The 20,515-nt window shown below is 47.3% G+C and overlaps 1 protein-coding gene across 4 annotated transcripts in view; it reads right to left on the minus strand.

The window, feature by feature from the left end:
* Nucleotides 1-20,515, minus strand: part of bdg (sodium-dependent transporter bedraggled) — a 195,575-nt gene that overhangs the window by 26,722 nt on the left and 148,338 nt on the right. The window contains exons 1-2 of one of the 4 annotated variants that reach the window (XM_075695720.1): nucleotides 9,051-9,179; nucleotides 8,893-8,952 (exon numbers count right to left, since the gene is read on the minus strand). The exons of 1 other annotated variant lie outside the window; for it this stretch is intronic. The gene's annotated coding sequence lies outside the window, so the exon portion shown is untranslated. Of the gene's footprint in view, nucleotides 1-5,287; nucleotides 5,659-8,892; nucleotides 9,180-20,515 lie in introns of those variants that run through there. 2 more of the 4 variants (XM_075695718.1, XM_075695721.1) reach the window with 2 other exon arrangements.

Raw genomic sequence — 20,515 nt, forward strand, 5'->3', positions numbered from 1 at the left:
GGTTTGATATATCCGGGTTCGACTGTTTATTAAACACGCACATATGAGGTACACACAGGCGATAATAGACGCGTACAAGTATAAAAAAAAACTCAGTGTTCTTCCAATCTGTGAAGAAGAATTACCAGCAAAGCTGTGCATGTGGGCCCTTTAATGGCGAACTGCACCTCCAGCGGAGGTCGGTCCGGCATCGCACTATCTTCGGAATCGGCCCACGAATGAGGAGTGCTTAACGCCTGCTTCACTTCCACCGCGGGTCTGCTCGGTATTGTACTAACTTCGGGATCGGCCCACGCACGGGGAGTGTTTAACGCCTGCGTCACCTCCGCCGCGGGTGGGCTCCGCATTGCACTATCTTCGGGATTGTTTTCCTTGACGCGGACAGGATAGTGGGCAAAGTAGCCCTTAACAGCTTCGCTGTACAACAAAAAAAAGGGGAAAAAAGGTACGACGGTCTGCGCTATAGTCAACGTTAACTAGGGATGCACATACAAATTTGCCTTGCTTCACATCTGGCGCTACGCGTAAGTCACCGAACAGTGAAAGCCAACTATAGGTATATAACGTTTCCAAACATTTTCTTTTTCTATTTAAATGTTACCATTGCGTTTCCGCAAAAAAGAAAGCAATGAAAATGAAGGAAGGAAAGGAATAAGGAAAGAAAGAAAAATACAAGCAAGCAAGCCCCCGAATGCGTGAAGGGTGTGTGATCGAGCTGCTGGGAATAATACGTAGACATTATATCGACGTCCTCTCCGTCATCTGCACACATGTATTTCTGACGTCCCGAGCAATATATTTGGTAGCAAAAAAAGAAAGGAACTGCGGCAGAATATGACTCACCGGGCGAGTATGGATCAGCCTTTATATCCGAGAACCGCGTGCAAAATATATATATATGTAACAACGAATTTTTTTTTTCGAGTGTTTGATGAGTGTTCGCGCCACATGTGCAGTCGACAGGTACGCATAATGGGCACAAGAGCTTCGCCTGCAAGGTGACGAAAACGTGTATCGACATTTTGAGAAGGTCGCTCGAAAGTGCGGCTATTTCTTGTGGAACACTGAAAGGAAGCATTAGGTTATAATAAATTGGCACGTTGCACAATGCGAGCGCCAAACGTTAGCGGTGCGCGAACAGCAATTTTTGAGACTGGATCGAATACGAATCGAATAGCGCCAGAAACTAATCGGATCGAATATTGAATGTCTTTTCGAATAATGTGACAGCTTTTTTTTTTTTTCACCATTAATACAAAACGACGTACGCGTCTTGTAGTATTCGCCACACTGCACATTATGCAACATGTTCCATTAAAAGCACGTATGACATATATTGTCCAACTCAGTTCGGTGACCGAATCCAATAGGACGACATTTGATTCGCTGTTCGAAAATTTTGAATAATCGCACACCCCTGTACTAAACACGGAGAAGAAAAAAATAAAAGTTCTAGGTTTGACAAGTACTGCTAACATTTTACTTTCTGTTTGAAGTTTTTCAGTGATGACTGCTGCGAACACGATGATGCATAATGTATGTAAATGCAGGAACTAAATGCATGTAGTTTCACAGAGGACCCTACACCTACACTGTTTTGCATAGATATACCATCATATCCAGATCTCTAAATTATTCATTTAACTTGCGAATTTAGTTATTAAGAGAGTTAAATTAAAGAGGCGAGAGCCGCAAATCTAGTGCATAACAGTATCTCGAACCAATTACCAACTTTCAACTGACTTTTTTTTCTGACACCACACACACATAAACACCAGACAGGCAAGCGATGTAAACTCTAATCTGCCAGTTAGTCGTTGTGCATATGGTTAGAGCTTAGTTAATTTCTTTTGAGCAAAAGTGTATGAATTCCAGCGCCACTGAAAATTAAGACGGCGGACAACTTTCTTACTGCCGATAAAAAAATGGCCAACTTCTTTAAGCTGTCGTCTAAGGCATGTTCATACATTCGGCTGCAGTTTGTACTCTCGAACCTAGAATGACTGAACTAGCGCGGTCCTTTCTCAAATATTAACACAGTTGTGGTCTTGCCCCATCAGTGGGAATAACTGTGGGTTCTTTTCTTTTTGAATTGTATTAATCCCTTAGAAATAGTGTTTTACACTTTCTCTCGCTTTCTTTTTTATCGCAGTTATAACTCTGACTTTGCTGATTGCTCTTCTGCCAGTTCTCCTCGCTGTGCTGTTGTACTTTTGTCTAGCCTTTATTGTTGCTAACTGATATGTCTGTGTCAGTTTTCTTTTTCTCTTTTTTCTAAGGTTACAATGTTCACTTTGTAATTCCTCTTGTAGTCTTAACGTATGTGTACTTGGGGATTACTACAGCTGTACGATTACCACTTTTAAACTATACGTATCCAATGGTTCTTTACTAGCCTCGGACTATTGGCCTAGTTAGGTTTCTTGTGAATAGAAAGAAAGAAAGAAAGAAAGAAAGAAAGAAAGAAAGAAAGAAAGAAAGAAAGAAAGAAAGAAAGAAAGAAAGAAAGAAAGAAAGAAAGAAAGTTTTCACTTTAACGAATGCGATCCTTGTCCGAAAACATTATGAAAAAATTCCGTTAGAATGTGTTAGAATGTTTGCAAAAGGAATCGCTGTCCTACCGTAAAAACACACACAATGTAAGTTGTGCGCAACACAACGCAGATGATTTTTGGCCAAAAAATTTTCCGCAACTATTTAACTACTGAGTTATTTTTAAGACATAATAAGGCCATTGGTTTTCCTGAAATACAGTCATCTGCTGCCTTAAAATATACATGGCGTTGTCTTTTGATTTACTGCGTCGTTATGCAAGGTGTTATTTCGCGCCGTCGGGCTCCTCTATAAGTCATTAAGCTAAAACTATCCACATTCCATGCTACATTTCGTTCCGCGAAGCAGTGGCTCTCAAGCTTCAAACATTCGCGTATACCTCGAAGTATTGGCAGTGCGTTAGGGTAGTCCCTCGAGTGCGTTTTCAATACGCATATCATGCATAGGAGAGAGAGAGAGAGAGAGAGAGAGAGAGAGAGAGAGAGAGAGAGAGAGAGAGAGAGAGAGAGAGAGAGAGAGAGAGAGAGAGAGAGTCTCTCTGGAGAAGGCCTTAGCCTAGCAACAGGCGTGCTTTGCAATACTTCAGGTGAGATATGAAAGAAAGGGAGTGGGTTTGACAGAGGACCCTAAACTACATGGTCTTGCATAGATATACACTATACATCAGCGATGTACATCTCTAAATTATTCATTTAAATTGCAAATTTAGTTATCAATAATATATATATATATATATATATATATATATATATATATATATATATATATATATATGTGTGTGTGTGTGTGTGTGTGTGTGTGTGTGTGTGTGTGTGTGTGTGTGTGTGTGTGTGTGTGTGTGTGTGTGTGTGTGTGTGTGTGTGTGTGTGTGGTGTGTGTGTGTGTGTGTGTGTGTGTGTGTGTGTGTGTGTGTGTGTGTGTGTAAAAGCGCTTTAACGGAACGTTGTAAAGATCCAGGACATTTCCATGCGCGGAAAACGTCATCTTGGCTACCGTAACAGCTGAAACACGTTATATTTTTGGCTGTCAGGAGGATGTTGAAGCGCGAACCAAGTGAAGCGTGTTTCCGACGTTATCTCTATGTGATCGTCGTCTGACGTCATCGTGACGTCGCCGGAAAGTTACCCCGCCGTCTTGTTGTAAGGTCACACTGGCAGCAGTACAATTATTAATTTTAAACTATACGTCTACAATGGGTGTTTACGTCTTGGACTATTGGACAGCACTTACTCGGGACTATCTAATTGTTTATATATGTAAAGAAAGGCTACATTGCATTGCAAGCTCAACATTTAGCAAGTATCGCAAACCTTCCTTGTGCCAAAGTGACCCAAATACGAGACAATGCATCGAAATCTGTGACGTCACATTGACATATATGGGCACTAAGATTCAAGCTAGAAATTAAAAACAGAAAACTGAAGTTTAATAATAATAATATTTGGGGTTTTACGTGCCAAAACCACTTTCTGATTATGAGGCACACCGTAGTGGAGGACTCCGGAAATTTTGACCACCTGGGGTTCTTTAACGTGCACCTAAATCTAAGCACACGGGTGTTTTCGCATTTCGCCCCCATCGAAATGCGGCCGCCGTGGCCGGGATTCGATCCCGCGACCTCGTGCTCAGTAGCCCAACACAGAAAACTGAAGTTTGACCGTCATGTTATTCGGTAATAATAAACCTTTTCTCTCCAAATGAATGAAAATGTAGGGCTCCGAAAAACTACCAGCGCAAATTATCGCAGCGGTGGCCTTCGGCGTACATTTAAAGGGCGCCCGACGTTGCAAAAACCTAGTTCAACGTCAATCTTTCCACTTGATCTGGATGAAATTCGGCGAATGAAATGCAACATGTCCTCCCAATGGGCTATTGAACTTCTCACTGAGACTGCTCTCTCTCTCTCTCTCTCTCTCTCTTTTTTTTTTTTTTTTTTTTTTTTTTTTTTTTTTTTTTACAGGTACGGTAACTGGAGTTGTCTCCGCGGATCCCTTGAATGCTATATAGAGAATTACGGAAGTTCTAGCGCCGCAGTTCGAGAAACACATCCCCGACGTACTTCCTTCAACGCGATTTTCAACGTCAAATGCCTACACGGTCATTTCAAGAAGTGAAATTACAAGCGCACAGAGAAATTTAGTTACGCGCGAATGACTTCACTTCTGTCATCCAGATTCCACAGCTCGCGGAAGCCGAAGAAACGGGTGAATTTCCGGATAAGGAAGGAGTGCTATATATGCGGCTACGCTCGGGTAGTTTCCCGAGACGAGACAAAGATCGAGATATTGGTTGAAAAAAAAAAGAAAGACCGGAAAAAACCTGCTGACCGCACCACAGGACTGTCCAACCTAGCTGAAGACTATAAAAGATGGACAGCACGTTCTACAAATCTTTTTCGTTGTACCTGCACTGAAACCAACCTTCACGCTTACATTTAATTTCATTCTAAAGTTATGTCACGTGTAATGGCAAGCAAATAAGTAAATAAATAAACAAAAGAAAACAAAAAGAAGAGAACCGTCCAGGACGCGCCAGGCACTTGAAAATCTGTCAGAAGTGGTAAAAAAAAGAAAAGACAAAAAACACAAAAGGGAGAGAATGCAGGGTGGTCGAGTTCTTAACGACAAGGCGCAAAATCAACGGAAACCTTCCCAAATAAGCGCGCGCTCATTTACAACCGCTACACAGTAACAACAAGGGATGGGTTCCGGCATTTGAATGATTCGAAACTCACGGTACGTGGAAAAGCTCGAGTTCCCCGATGGGCGTGTTGGTTAATCCGTTTGACGACGCTGCGACGGCAAATTCGGTCGACGGTGGGCTTCAAAGGGACGTCAATTCGGCCCGGTCAGACGGCTTCTGTCCCGCGCACGTATGCAACAAAACCATATCGTTTCGGAACCGGGAGAGCGAGCGGGCGTATAACGGCAGCGCTATAACGTCTGTTCGAAAAAAACCCCGGCGCGTTCGTCTGGCGAGTGACCCTGTTTAAAGTGCAAGGACGCCAATGCCGCTGCTGACGTCTGGTTCGCCAAGAGGCCACTGACAGCCAGAGCGCGCGCGCGCATTCCGGGAAACAACAATGGTTTTACGCACTCCTTCCGTTGACAGAGCAACGAGGCTCGCGCGCAGCGCGGCCGCCTTTTTTTTTTTTTAGCCTCGTGCACCGCCCACCAGTGCGCGCACGAACGGGGCCGATGAACGTCATCGTTTGCGTAACGGAACGGCCGCAGCAGCAGCCGTGGTTGTGACAGCTGTGACCGCGGCCCGAGCCTCGGCGTGAACGCCGCGAACCTTCAGCGTTAAGAAGGAAGGAAAACTTTTCCACTCGCCGTAGACAAAAGCCTCGGCCACCGTAGACTCTGCCGCGGTTTTTTTTCCACAGACAAACCAGCGCCTTAATTCGCGTCGCGCATCTGTCATATTTGTGTTGATCTCTGGAGGTGTTCTTTCGACACGCGACAAACGCAACGGAGCTTCGCGTTCTTCTTATAATTATTGTTCTTTCTTTCTTGCGTGCGTCGCGAACGCGCTTTCAGCTGAAGTTTGTACGTAGACTTCGCTTTTGAAGCGATTAAATATTGAGGGTCGGGAGAGAAAAAAATAAATAAATAAGCCCCTTTTTTATGCGTCCAGAACGTTACGACAGAAATCCAGCGACCGTGCATGGAGCCTCTTTTACAAGGTGGCTGTTGCCGCGGACTTCAGCGCTTTTATAGCTGCTCGCAACTACAATTGGGACACTTCCTGATCAAGAAACTTGTTTATTTTGCGTAATAGCGGACATCTGTCGTTAGTAAATCACCACGCACAGAAACAGAAGAAGAGAGCAAGAAAAAACAGGCGAACGAGTATCACGTACAAATATTGGGCAAGCGGGACGCCTAACCTCTCGAACTGTTGCACTACGCTCAACGTAACTTATTTCGGGTATACAGAATTTCGAGAGAGAGCGATCACAGCGCAGGTAAGCTTGCGCCTACACACTGCAGCCAGGTATACGCTGCGCTGAGGGGAAAAAAAAAAGCAGATGAGAGAGAAGGGGGGATATAAGCAATGATCAAGCAAGCAACAGAGTGGAGAGCGGGAAAAAAAGGAGCAGAATGAATGAATTCTGGGGTTTTAGGTGCCGAAATAACGATTCGACTATGAGGTGCGCCGTACTGGGGGACTCCGCATTAATTTTGACCACCGCAGGAGGTCTTTAACGGGCTCCCAATGCACGGGACACGAGTGTTTTTTCTCTTTTTATTCAAATGCGAAGCTTTCTTTCCAAGGAGCATTTGTTGCTTCGTGCTTTACTCTTAATTGAATGACAACTTTTCCTTTCGGGAACACACCGTAACATCAACCTTTGAATGCCGAGCGTTCTGTTATAGCAATTCATAAATTAAACAGCTCATCGGGTGCATCCCGGTGTGAGCTGAAACTCGGTGATTGCTTATGGCCCAAAACTTCGGCGAAAAGCAAGTGCAACGGCGCAAAACTATGCGTGCGTGAGAGCGCCATTTCCTTTATAGTCCTGTATTCTTCCTGTTATACCGATATATGCTTCCAGCATAGACAGCCCGCGACGGGGGATGAGTTAAGGAACCGGCGAAATTAGCTGCCCAGATTTACAACACCATCGAAGTTCGTTGATAAGTGAAAAGACTTCGTCTCCAGACGCACGTCTTTGCATACACAGAAAAAAAACATAAGAAAGAGTAAACGGTTTGAAAAGAAAGCTTAGGCAGCAGCAGACGGGAGGCATGTAAATGAATATCGAGTTGTCCTGAAATGATATGCGTTGGAAATGTGAATGAACGAAGAACGCGTACAGTACGTTACTCGTGTGGAACGGAAGACAATGTTCCCTGACTAACATATTCGTTACCGCAGTCAGCCTGCACGCTATTGAATTTCCAATGTTTTCAGCTAATAGTCGGCTGGGCGGCTTGCCTCAAGAATAGCTCGTAATTATACTGACGCGCCTCGAAGGAACGTATTCGGCTCCCGATTAACATCGCATGCATCGGTCTGCATGCTCGGTGGCAAACGACCTCGATGCGCATGCGCTCTTTCATCCCAACACGTGGCCTGAATACACTTCACTATATAGACGGCTCGCGTGCGTTTAAATTCCGATTCCCGGAGCTTAAGTAACGCGTTGAGAAACATATATAATGAGTGTCATATCGCTCGCTAAGGCCCGTGTTAGTGTTAGTACGCATGCACGTACTAACACTCGGCGCAAGTCGTGAAGTAAACACCCCCTCCGCCTTTCCACATGGCTCGCACAGAACAGACCCATATTCACCCCGTCATTCACCGGGTGGGGGGCGGCTAGCACACGTGTGCACAGACGAGGGCAGAGTTGCACACGCACGCGCGAATTGGCACGTGTACGGTATGCACCAAGTTGCCGGGGGAACCCCCGGCTTCATACCGGATCCCGTCGGTCGGCAACTAGGACAGGGAAGCATGCGCTAGGCGATGACGGTGGCGCCCGCTAAAAGGCTGCGAGGTGCCGCGGGTTCCGCCTGGATGACCCTCCGCCCTGACCTGCAAAGGCCGGGCGGGCGCGCACGAAACAATGCCTCCCATCTAACGGAACAATAAGCTGCGATCCCAGCCTCCAAACTCCCGCTCAACCGGTGGCGACCCGTAGGCTAGCGCCGCTCGCCCCTCTACTCTCTCTCTCTCTCTATCTCTCTCTCTCTCTTGCGCGTGCGCGCGAGAGAGAAGCGTACCACCGCTAGGTGAGTGTTGAGAGCACCACAGCGTCATTCTTGAACAATGCACCGCACGCTGTAACATTGAGTCGTTGCGCAGGGTGGGTTCTAACGATCTAGTGGCGATATGGTATTCGTTTGGGCACACTCCATGGCTAATAATCAGGAGTTTGGAAATTTGAGTTTTAGAGTATAGGAAGTAGGGGAAAAGAATGTGGGAACCGAAGTGCTAGAACCCCCGCTTCTCCCTTCCTTCGTTTCCTCCGCTGCTGCCCCAATGACTGCCTATTCATAAAGTCGCCGCGTATATCTTCACGTCAAGACCGTCTATGCAGTGTCTTGCGGACGGAGCCAGTGAATTTTGACAGGAGCCAATCCGACCCCTCGAACTGCAACTCGCTATATGACCAAGATGCGGAGGTCGCGGAATTCACCGATTAACAAACCGTCTTCCTTGGATTCATCTGCGATATTAGTAAGCACCACAAATACAGGTAGATTTACCGATTGAATCTGCACTGCCCTCCGTGCCTTACTAAATGATGCATGACATGCCTTCTCAGCAAATTCAAGTATGACTCACGTATAAAGTCACAGACAACAAGCAAAGGGTTAGACACCGTACCGTTATGTCTTTGGGCATGCAAAGCGGTCCGTATAGGTGGCTTGAATCTTGCTGGCAACGCTGCGAGAAGAGGTTATCCGTCATCGCTCATCACAGCGCACGACGTCTTGGCCCACCAAGTTCTACAACGGAGCCATCAGAACGCAAAGCGACCTTACTCCGTGGACAAGTCGGCGTAGAGTTGACACAATCGAGGCGCGGCACCACACGCGCGAGACAAGGCGCGCAGGTGTCGGGCGAATGTGGCGGGCGAGCCAACTGTAGAGCGAGCGAGGTTTCGCTCGGTCACGCGTATGTATAGGCGAGGGAGCGCTATATGGTCTTTCCTGGCCCGTGCACGTCATTCGCCAATGACTCAAGGCCGGTTCCTGTCTCGTTTGTTGGCACGGTCGCAAGGCTAGCTTTACGCGTTCGGCAGTCAAGGTCAGGTGCGCGCCGACATCGCTCGATTAATCGCCAGCTCCGAGCGTCTCGATCTCCGACGGCAATTTTTTTTTTTCCCGCCGCTGCACGTGCTCTCGGGGGTCGCGGTCGACCCTGCTCTTGCACCACTGCCGCCACAAAAGCTCTCCTCCAGGCGCTTCGATCGAGCAGGAAAGAAAAAAAAGACGCGTTTCGCACACGCTTCCCTCCGATCACGCACGGTCTGGTATACGATGCGGAAGCTCTCTCCGACGGTGTTTCACCAATCGATTTAAGTAGCCCGCCACGCGACTATAGACACGTGTACCCTTACAGGCCGCGATTGCGTACGTACCTGGCTGGTGCAGAAGATTCCCGCAAATGACGCCGGTACAATAAGGTACGAATAAGCTATATATACCGCAGTTCGGAATATCTAGAAGCCCAGATGACATACCTTCTGATTTTGGGAAACTCAGTTTCAGCCTGTCGGTTTTTCATATTAGCCGACTAGCGCGCGACAAAACACAAGGACAGTAAAACACATTCAAAGTGCTTCGTCTGAGCTTACTGTACTGTCCTTGAGTGTCTTGTGCGCCAGTCGGCTAATATAAAGCTTCTCGACGAAGCGTGTTGTTGTTGGACCGTTCCAACGCTCTGTGCTCTTCCTGCTTCTCACTTTTGTAGTTATATCCCATAAGGTCCTTCACTCCGTTCAGGATAACCTACCGGAGCCTCCCTGCCATCACATTTCCTTTTCTTTCTTCTTTTTATAATTCTATAGTTGACGAAGAGGCGCTCACTCAAATCGCTTAGGCCCGAGCAGAATTTCACATGATGCGGGGAGATGACACGGGGTTTTAGAGTCACGTACGCTGGGATGGTAAGTGAAGATAACATCCGATGTGGTCTCTACACTCCAAAACTTCAGCTTGAACGATGAGGGACGCTGCAGTGAAGAGCTCGGGGTTGATTTTGATCACCAGTAGTTTTTACCGCGCCTAGAAATTACAATAAACGAGCGTGTTCGTAATCCGCCCCAATCTGAACCTGCGCGTGTGGCCGGAAAATTAGACCATGACCTCGTGCTCCAACGCCAGAAGGCCGTAACCACTGCTCTACCGCGAACGAGCGGATGTGATGCGAAACAGACGGTCTGTATGTAAACAGGGGCGACCGAGTAGTGGTAGATATAGTGAAGCCAAGAATAAACGATAATAGGAACCGACGGCCCGCGTCCCAGGCACTCACTCGTCGCCGGGGCGGAGCGAGAGCGCACACGTTGGCACCCGAAAGATGGTGAACTATTCCCGGGCAGGACGAGGCCACAGGAAACTCTGGTGGAGGTCCGAAGCGATTCTGACGTGCAACTCGATCGTCCGACCTGGGTATAGGGGCGAAAGACCAATCGAACCATCTAGTATAGCTGGTGCCCTTTGAAGTTTCCCTCGGGATAGCTGGCGCTTTATGGGAGAGCAGTCACACCGGTTAAAGCGAACGATTAGAGGAACTGGTGTCCCCCATGCTTTACGGCGTGCTTCATAGTCAAATCGTGCTCTTGGCACGTAAAACATTGGGGTCGAAACGTCCTCAAGCTATATTCTCAAACTTTCAATGGGTGTACGGGAGGCTTTCTGGGTTGAGGCATCCCGCTGCGACGAGAGCGCCAAGCGGGCCACTTTTGGTAGACAGAACTGGCGCTGTGAGATGAATCAAACGCCGGGTTAAGACGCCCGAGTCGGGACGCCCACGAGATAACACTGATCCAGCGTACATAGAGCAAAATACGCTTGCTCTCCATAGGGACTAAAAGAATGATCAGTCGTTTATGGTGGAGACGAGTTGCTTATATGATCCTCCTACACCTGCAGGTTTACCAGTCTGCGACTAATGATGAGATGGAAGCGTCCTACGAAAGATCGAATGAAGGAACGTGCACATATGGCGCCTAAGTATACATCATGTACAGCTTTACTGATGTCCACGTTATGCGAGAGAGAACTTTCAATTCCTGTTGAAAGAGCGCCCATGCACCGTGCATTGGGTGTACGTACCCCAGGTGACCAAAATTTATCTGCAGTCCCGCACAACGGCGCGCCTCATTATCATACCGTAGCTTTGGCACGTAAAACACGATAATTTATTTTTGAACGCCACGTCCTATGTTTGGCGGCCAACTTTAGCATCAGATTAACATGTCCCGTACGTGTTTTCCAGCCTTCGTAATTGTTAAGTGTCATCCTTTTACTTGCAGGAAGCGTGCGGTAGAAATTGTGCAACTTCGAATGTATGCGTATCAGCCAATCCCTTAACGTAACTGCACATACACGACGCCTTCTATATACCAGCAACAAAACGCTCGGAATAGCGATGTCGTGCTTCCATCGTTCGCTGGCCGTCAGAGAACGAGCGTGACGTCACGGCTTCGTGCCCTTCCAGGCCTTGCGCAACTTCGCACTGCCCTTCAAAATAATACACTGCAGCGGAAGTCACGCCGGCTGACGTCAGTCAATCGGGAAAGCGATCACGTGAACGCAGTTGTTCCTACGCAATGACTGTCCGCTGTCGAAACATGGCGCGCGCCCACACACGAGGCAGGCTCTCTGTGAAGCGATATCCGGCCTCCAAGCTTCCGCTTCGATGCGATGTTATTTTGAAGCAGGGCCGTACAGACGAGACTGCATGTTTGTGAACAAATGAGCATAGCGGCGCATAGAGTAGGAAATACGAGCAGCAGACGGCAGTTGTACGGTTCCCCCCTGTTCGCCGCTTTGAACAACAATCTGCGAACAAAAGTGTTGTTCCCCGCTTGCATATTTATAGTGGTTGTTGTTGTTGTTGTCGTCGTCGTTATTGTTTATCAGAAAGGGCACGTAGCTACGATGGTAGATGGGCCGAGGCTCTCCGCGTCATCTTATCCGCGTTTTTCTGTTTATTCCTCATTTTAAAAGAAACACCAATGCTACATACATACCTACCTCACTCCTGGCTATCTATATGTTGTCGTTTTTTCGCCCTTAATACGAATATCTATCTATATACACCGGCGGCGGTAGCTCAGTGCCTATGCATGGCGTAGCGACGTTGAGCTCGAGTTCGCGGTTTCGATCCAGGCCGCATTCCGGTAGTGGCCGGGCATACAGTGTGCCTTGCGTTGGATGCACGTTAAAGAAGCCCAGGTGGCGAAAGTTAATCGGAACCCTCCACTATACGGCGTGCCTCATAATCAGTGTTTTGGCATGTGAAACCCCAGAATTATCATTATTACGCTTAAACTTTGCCGCCTATATTAATAATGTTTTTCGAAAATGTTGGCGTATTTTTATTTATTATTATTATTATTATTATTATTATTATTATTACTATTATTATTATTATTATTATTATTATTATTATTATTATTATTATTATTATTATTATTATTATTATTATTATTATTCATGGCAACGTCACCAGATCTTCATGACGTCACGCCTTGCATCTTGTCCAGGGAAGGCGTTTAGGAAACAACAAAAAAAAAAAAGGAGGAGGGGGCGCAAATGTCTTTATTGAAAGCAAAATAATTAACAAATATAGGGCCTGTATTTGGGAACGAAGTCGTGGGGGCGCAGGGTATGCAGTACAGCAGCTCAGGCTTGAGTAGATCAGATTCCTGTTCGCCCTTTCATGCGTTAATTCATTCGTGATACTTTGCGAACGCATTTCATTTATAGGTGCGCACAATTTCATCTTCGAAGACAAGAAATGCGCTAGCGAAAACGAACGGAAGAAAGACACAGCATGTTTGCAAAATGACTCCACTGCAAATGATAGCGGGTTCTGCTGCTGTTGACCTGCATGGTCCGATGGTCTGGAATGATAAGACAGGAACAGACGCAGATACAACGGCAACATCTGGTTCGGCGAAAGTTGCGTGCCAACTTAGTGCGAAACTTCGGGGATGGAATGTATTGCACGTCTTCGCCAAACATCTGCGTGACATCTGCGTCACTGCGCCAAACATAAATCCGTTTGTTCAGTATAGCGCAGACAACAGCCGACCAGCACCTTCTGTTCTTTCAGACCCGTAACGCGTTAAACAGTGGAGCTGCATGTAAGGTTCTTCTGAGCAAAGCTTAACGGTAATAACGAAGAACTTTCGTAGCAAGTTTTATGTCCTAAAAGTAACATCTGCGCTGTTGACATTGTAGCGAGCGCTTTCAATTCACATTCACATCTCGCGGTTCTTAAAGCCCCCCAGAAATTTAAGGGAAGAGGTGTTCTCCGCCTCTGTAAATCAGAATGCCACAGCCGCAATCGGAAACTGAAAGAGGATGCGCTATCATATCGAACGGCCGGCCCTCACGGAGCGAATATCACCATTGCTTGAACGAATAATTGCGAGAACTCACCATTATTGAACGAGAGATAAGGCACTGAAAGCGCACAGTTATCCTCAACGCCATTACACGCGCAGAGTTACGCATTACCTGCTCGATAATTCAGAGATAAGGCTCGCTGCCATCATGCGAAGCTGGCGAGGAACAGAGAGCATTAATTGATAATGTCCTGAACCTTGGCACAGACCGGAACGCATGCTTTTCACGCCCAACGTTATGCAACATCTCCGAGAATCGCTACCACGCCCGGTGGTGAAGGCGCGAATTTCAAGGCCACTCGAGGATTCAGCTCTGTTGGCAGCGACAGGAGGCAAGTCAAAGCCTGCTCGCTCGGAAACAACTCTTTTCGATGTCACAAGACTAGTGAGTCACGTAAATGCCTCGTAGAGAAGCGAACGCGGAAACGAAAGTGCGCTTGCGAATTTGTTGCTGTATGTTGCAAGAGCACTAAAAAAAAAAAAAAAATACGGATGCGCTCGTTAGTTATGAAATATGCACTGATCATTAGCCATGAAAGCGACCACGCAGGTCGAGCTGAAAATTATGCGCCTCAACGTTGTGCTTGACGACCTAATCAACGCACAAGGAAAGTCAGTTGAAAGAAAGAAGCGGCGGAAGCCATCGAAGACTGGCTGTCGGAGTCAAGTGATAGCTTCCCGTTATAGACCAGCTAAAATATGCTGCCGGTGACACTTATTGGTTGTAGCTCCGTCGGTTCACGCTATGTGGGTGCCATGACCTTGCACTGTGTTTGAGATTGACCCGCGTTGCAAAGCACATCAGTACCTTTGCGCGGGGACAAATATCGGGCTTTGGTAACGGGATCGGCTCACTAATTATTCATAAGTCACCATCTTTTATAACACCGACTCCGAGATCGGTCAAGCTAATTCGGCCAGACAGCCATAAAGACAAAGTTTGGGGAACAACCAAAGGAAGGCTCGCTTTAAAGCTAGGCCTACATACCTTTACAAATACATTTAGACAGTGTATAGAAGTCTATAGACATATATCTATAAAGTATGTAAACTTTCTGCAAACACATCTTATTGACTAATAAATAGACAAACTATGAACTTAAGTTAGAAGAGTTAACTGCTGGGCTAGTTGGTGATCTTGCATACTAAAAAGATTTTGCGCCAAAAACAACACACACAAGACAACACCGTGGTGTCGTCGTCTTTCTTGTGTGTGTTGATCTTGGCGCAAAATCTTTTTTAGTATGCATGAACTTACGGTGTCGCACTCTTTATCGACTGTTGTCTATTTAATGCCAATAGACAAATGTCTACAGTCTATCTGTATTCCGCAGTCTATAGACTGTCGATAGACTTAGGGCCTCATACTTTTATAGTGTGTAGCCTTATGGCATTAAGAGGAAGCTTTACCTCGGGCCCAACTCCGACGCGGCCTATTTAAATACATGTAAAACGTAAAAACGCTTTTATGAGATAACCCCTGGACCGATTTTAATGAAATTTGTTGTATTTGAGAAAGAATGTTAAATTCTAGTGACTGTTGGAAGCGGAATTTCGATTTAAGGCCTGAAATTTATGAAAATGATTTTAAAAAATTGAAAGTTTGAAAGAAATAGACGCACGAAGTTTATAAATTAATAGTTCTGCATCAAAAACAGATATTGCGGCCCTGTAAACGGCATCCATTAGATCATTCAAAATGAACAAATTCGATATGTCAATTTATATTTTACCTGAGTTTGTTACGTAGTGTACAAGGGTTATGAAAAAGCTGTATTTACATATTACTCAATATTCTTTAGATTCATGTGTAACATATCAATTTTGTTCGCTTTAGACGTACTATGCGATGCAATTCACAGAACTGTGATAGTGTTTTCGCTTGCTGAGTTGGAGAGTTGTAAACTTTATAGTTTCGTTTTCTGAAAGTTTTTGATTTTTGCCAATTTGTAATAAAAAATTAACGATCTAAATCGAAAATTGGAAACCAACAGTCACTAGATTTTAAGTTTTTGTTTTAATTGCAACAAACCCCGTCAAATTTGGTGTAGCAGTTGCCGAGAAAAACAAATTCTCATTTTACGTGCATTTAGATAGGAGCACCGGAGCTAAAGCTTTATCTTAAGGCAATGTCTCTAAGAATTGTCTATAGGACTGACGCTGCATACAGCATGCATCCATGCAGTCACTCTCCTGAAGCAGACAAGCCCCTCCCCCTTCCCACCCGCCCCCACAAAAAAAGAAAGTGAAAACCAGTGCGAAAAGTTAATGCGCAAAAAAAAGGAAAAGCTTGAGGCAAAGTGGGACGGGAGACCACGTGAACGCGATCATGACGGCGGAAACGCGAAGAGCCTGGCCGCGTCGTCGGCTCGAGCTGCGTTCCTTCGCCCTTGACTGACCAAGGGCGTCCGGCGAATCGCCGCCTAATTACTCACACCGGCGGTCAATAGAGCGTGGCTAATGCGGACGCCGCAGGGGTTTTATTTTTTTTTCTTTTTTTTTTTTTCAGGTGCCTGCGAACGATCTGTACCCGCAAACGACCACCGCCGATGGCTCACGGGGACGGGAGCGGGCGCCGCGGTCACGCTAGTTATCAATCGCCATTGACCGGCTCGGTGGCGTCGATGCCCGGCCCATTCATCGTACAATGCGGTTTCTCTTCACCTTCCCAACCGCCACGCACGTGAACAAGGGGGGGTATAAACTGTCACGAAAGACCCGCGGAGCTCTAAATACCGCCTATGGGTTCCCGCTTTCTCCAGTCTTATCTGCGGTTGTTGGAAACGCGTATTAGTGCGAGGTCGAAGCACAAGCACCGGCGTGTCCGACTCGAGCGTTCGACATAACGGATCACGTTCATCGGCTGCTACATTGTTGTTAGAGTCGGCCACGCTTCGGGGCCGGATTCGTTTTGTGCGCGACTTGTAGAAGTGTCGACTCCTGGAGTTTCGATCGAGAGTTTGAGATTAGGAGACGCAAGCGGCTTTCGTACGCAAGAACTAGTGGCGACGGTACTGCGCGTGCGCAGACCCAGACGTAGGAGTCCGCGCATGCGCAGTACCGTGGCCCCTCGTTCTTGCGTACGCAAGCCGCTTGCGTGCCCTAATCTCAAGCTCTCTAAAACCGAAAGGTCGTTCGACGCGCATTGGAAACGCGACCTCCAATATGATGGACGTTATGACGAAGAAACTGGACACCACTTAATGTTACGCGTTAAGTGGTGTCCAGTTCTTTCGTCATAACGTCCATCATATTGGAGGTCGCGTTTCCAATGCGCGTCGAACGACCTTTCGGTTTTTCAGTATGGCAGGGAGACTACGTGGGCGCGTTGGCCGCATAAATGTGAGGGACCGACTGTAGTATATCACGATGCAAAAGTGCACTAAAAGGTTATAAAAGGCGGTTTGAACGTGCCGATAAGGCTTGTGTTATAGCGTTGACTGAAGTTCACGGGAATGTCAATAAACTCGGGCCTTGAAGAATCAGGGCCGTATATGAAATGTCCACGGTATATCTTGCTGTGTACTTTTTTTAAATGACGCGTTTATCTTACTTTTTTAGTATACGCAGCACTGTCGGCAGGGTGAAACAAGAAAAGAGAAACGCTTGTCCTATGAGCGAACATGTAATGTGGTCGACTTGTTTCGTTTTGTTATTTCTTTTTTCCTGGAGAGTACAGGGTGTCGACTTCTAGCTGTAGGCATAGCTCTTGGGAAAAGAATGAAGAAACAGCGGGCCGCTTACTTTTGTTCGCTCGCTACCGTGCACCTGCCAAGACTTTCACGCACCAAGTTTCATGACCCCATCAGGACAAGCATCGCGCTATGACGCAATGAATCGGGCACACCTGCTGCTTTAGTAATCGCCACTACTATGGCAAACAATCTTTTTTTTTTAATCTGGGATTTTACGTGCTAAAACCACGAGTGGATTGAGTAGTGCGAATTCTTGAGGCTCAAGCTTGATGCGGCCGCGGCGTGTGTTACGCAAAATGTCCGGCGCGACTATCGTCGGCTTCGATGTATGCGAACAAAAAGAAAAAGAAAGAAAGACAGCAGGCAAGAAAGAAAGAAAGTGAAAAGAGAAGGTTATCCCGACTGTACTGCGTATGCGTGGATAACCTCGAAGACGCAATTGGCGCAATGAAACAAAATGACACCAGAACTGTCGAGATGCGAAATACCTTGCTTTGAGCAAAGTTTTATTCAACGCGGTTCTGACGCAGACTAGCTTTCAAATCGACGGAATCGAGTGACATAACTCTATAGGTTAGGAAAGAAACATAAACAAGGTGGAATGGCGAAAGAAAACAACAGTAATAATAATGCAATTGTGACTTAACGAACACTAATGCTAAAGTTATATCCCATTGGCTTTGGAGTTAGTACGTCATCAGATCGCACCGGTTTTCTTTAATAATATTTCCTCGTTCTCTTCACAGCAACCGATGTATAAGTGGACAGATATCCCATTAAGTCGCTTTGTATGCGTGACTGCAGCGTGCAATGCCGCGCTCAACAAGTGAGTCGGAATTGTCAGCGTTGCTTTGTGAGCTCCGAGGACCGACTGGCATAGTTCGGAGGCGCACGCTCGTAAATCCCGTCGATCCCATCGGTGCTTGTCGCCTACAGAGAAGAGAGTATACATACATATATATCTCTGCAGCAATGACTCAAACGAGTCACCAGCGAACGAACGGCTCAAACGAACGAGCCGCGAACCAGCCAGATCACGGCCTCAATTCTCAGCGCTGCATGCGGCTTCGATCGGTTTCAGACAATCGCGGCAGCAGTGGCGGGCGCCGTTCCAGAACCGAGAAGCGTGCCCTGCTGGCGTACACGGGGCCTGTCGGCCAGTCCGTAGCTCAGCCACCTTCCATCCTTTTTATACCGAACGAGAACCGAAGTGCCTGCGGCCGCAATCGGCGCCCTGCTGCATAAACTGCGCGGCCTTCGGGGTCGCCCCAGCGACCTTCGGTTGTCCGAAGTAAAGTCCCTTGATGATTTAGTCCGAAGCGCCCGCTTAGTTGTCACGACGGTCCTCGATCCCCCCCCCCCCCCCTCCACGAAGGAAAGCAAAATGCCTATGAGCCCATGTGCCTGTGTCGCCAGCGCGCTGAACTTTATACGTACTATATACTATAGCTCACGCGACTCGCACCGATATATGCGCGCTTGGTATAACTGCCACGGCGACCCGTCGGCGGAGCAACCCTGCAGCGTCATCCGTCATCCCGTCAAGCTATCGTCAGTCCGCTGTTTCGTCCGACGGCAACGCCACTACACACACACACACGCAACACGCACACACTAAAATGACAGCCCGCCGAAGGAGAACATCGACGTTTAATTTATACCAGTACAACTAAGCGTTTAATTTCCGGCGTCCCTTTAAAATGTGATACAGCAGGCCAAGGCCTGTGTGTCGATTCAGGAACTGCGCAGAAAAGCGGAAGAACGACTAGCGGGGAGCTTTATACAGGTAATTTAAAGCGTGCTTAGCGAAGCGAGGAAGAACGTTATGACACTGCGCTCGCAGGCGGACGAGACGCCGCATGCACTAACGGATGCTCGCACGAAGTAGGCCGAATGCATCCGTGATTCAAATAACGGAAATGCGTAATAGGCGAGCGTTGGGCGGCCTCTTTCCTCGTCGTCTTGGCCGAGCCTAATGTGGCCATTAGCCAAAGTGCTTTCCCTTGACGTCGAGGGAATACATTCGGGGACGCCGCGAGATGCATTATTAAGTGAGGAGAAGAAAATAAAGCGAAAAACGCGGCTGGTGGTTGTACGCGCTTTGAGGCATAGCAAAGGCACTGGCGCACTTATAACGTGGAGCACACGCGTATACCTATGGTTATCCACTGCCCCTGGAGCAAAAAGAAACGTAAAAGCGTGAGTAAACGACCAAAGGTCTCGGAAGGGAAATGGGCGTAGGGAAGGGGGATTATTTTAGCTTCGCTCGATCGCCTTAATTGAGGAGTGCGAGGCAGTTCGCCGCGCTGGAAGGCGCGAAATAAACGCGGCAGCGAAAGCCAATTACGGTCGAGGCTCCCCGAGGGGCCCAACTGTTTGCCACGTTCCAGTGCCCCCTATTGAGAAGCGGCGGCGGAGTTCATGTACACACATGGGTCGGCTTCTGATTTTTACGAGATCGGGTCTAATTCGAGCATTTGCATAAATGACCAGACTCTGAGGTTTTTCTCTTCGTTATTTTTTGTTCATGTGTGTACTATTCACCAACGTTGGTGTGTGCATCAGGCCCGCAGTTTGCGACCTTCCGATGCCAACATACGGGGCAGAAACTTGGAGGTTAACAAAGAAGCTCGAGAACAAGATAAGGACCGCGCAACGGGCGATGGAACGAGAAATGTTAGGCGTAACGTTAAGAGATAGGCAGAGAGCGGTGTGGGTCAGACAGCAAACAGCGATATAGCCGATATTCCAGTTGGCATTGAGAGAAACAACTGCATCTGGGCACGTCATGTAATGCGTAGGGTAGATAACCGGCGGACCATTAAAGTTACAGAATGGGTGCCAAGGGAAGAAAAGCGCAGTCGAAGGCGGTGGGAAACTACTTGGGATGATGAAAAGGCGGCAGCGCAAGAAAAGACATGGACGGTGAGAAAACGACAAAGGCGAGCGTCCTTTTTTTTTTCTTTCTATCTTCCGAGAGACAGTGTGGGCTCTCCTCGACCGGGGTGTGTCGAGACACCCGTCGCACAAAAGAAAGCTGTCCTGCCCTTGACTCACTGGGCGCCACTGCAAACTTTGGCTCAAGGGAAAGGACGCGGCATACGTCGGCTAGTAAAGTTACATCGCCTACAATGTGCACGTTGCATTGTGGCCCCTTGCGCGCGCCCGG

The sequence above is a fragment of the Dermacentor variabilis genome, chromosome 6 (assembly GCF_050947875.1).
Source record: "Dermacentor variabilis isolate Ectoservices chromosome 6, ASM5094787v1, whole genome shotgun sequence".
Lineage (NCBI taxonomy): Eukaryota > Metazoa > Arthropoda > Arachnida > Ixodida > Ixodidae > Dermacentor > Dermacentor variabilis.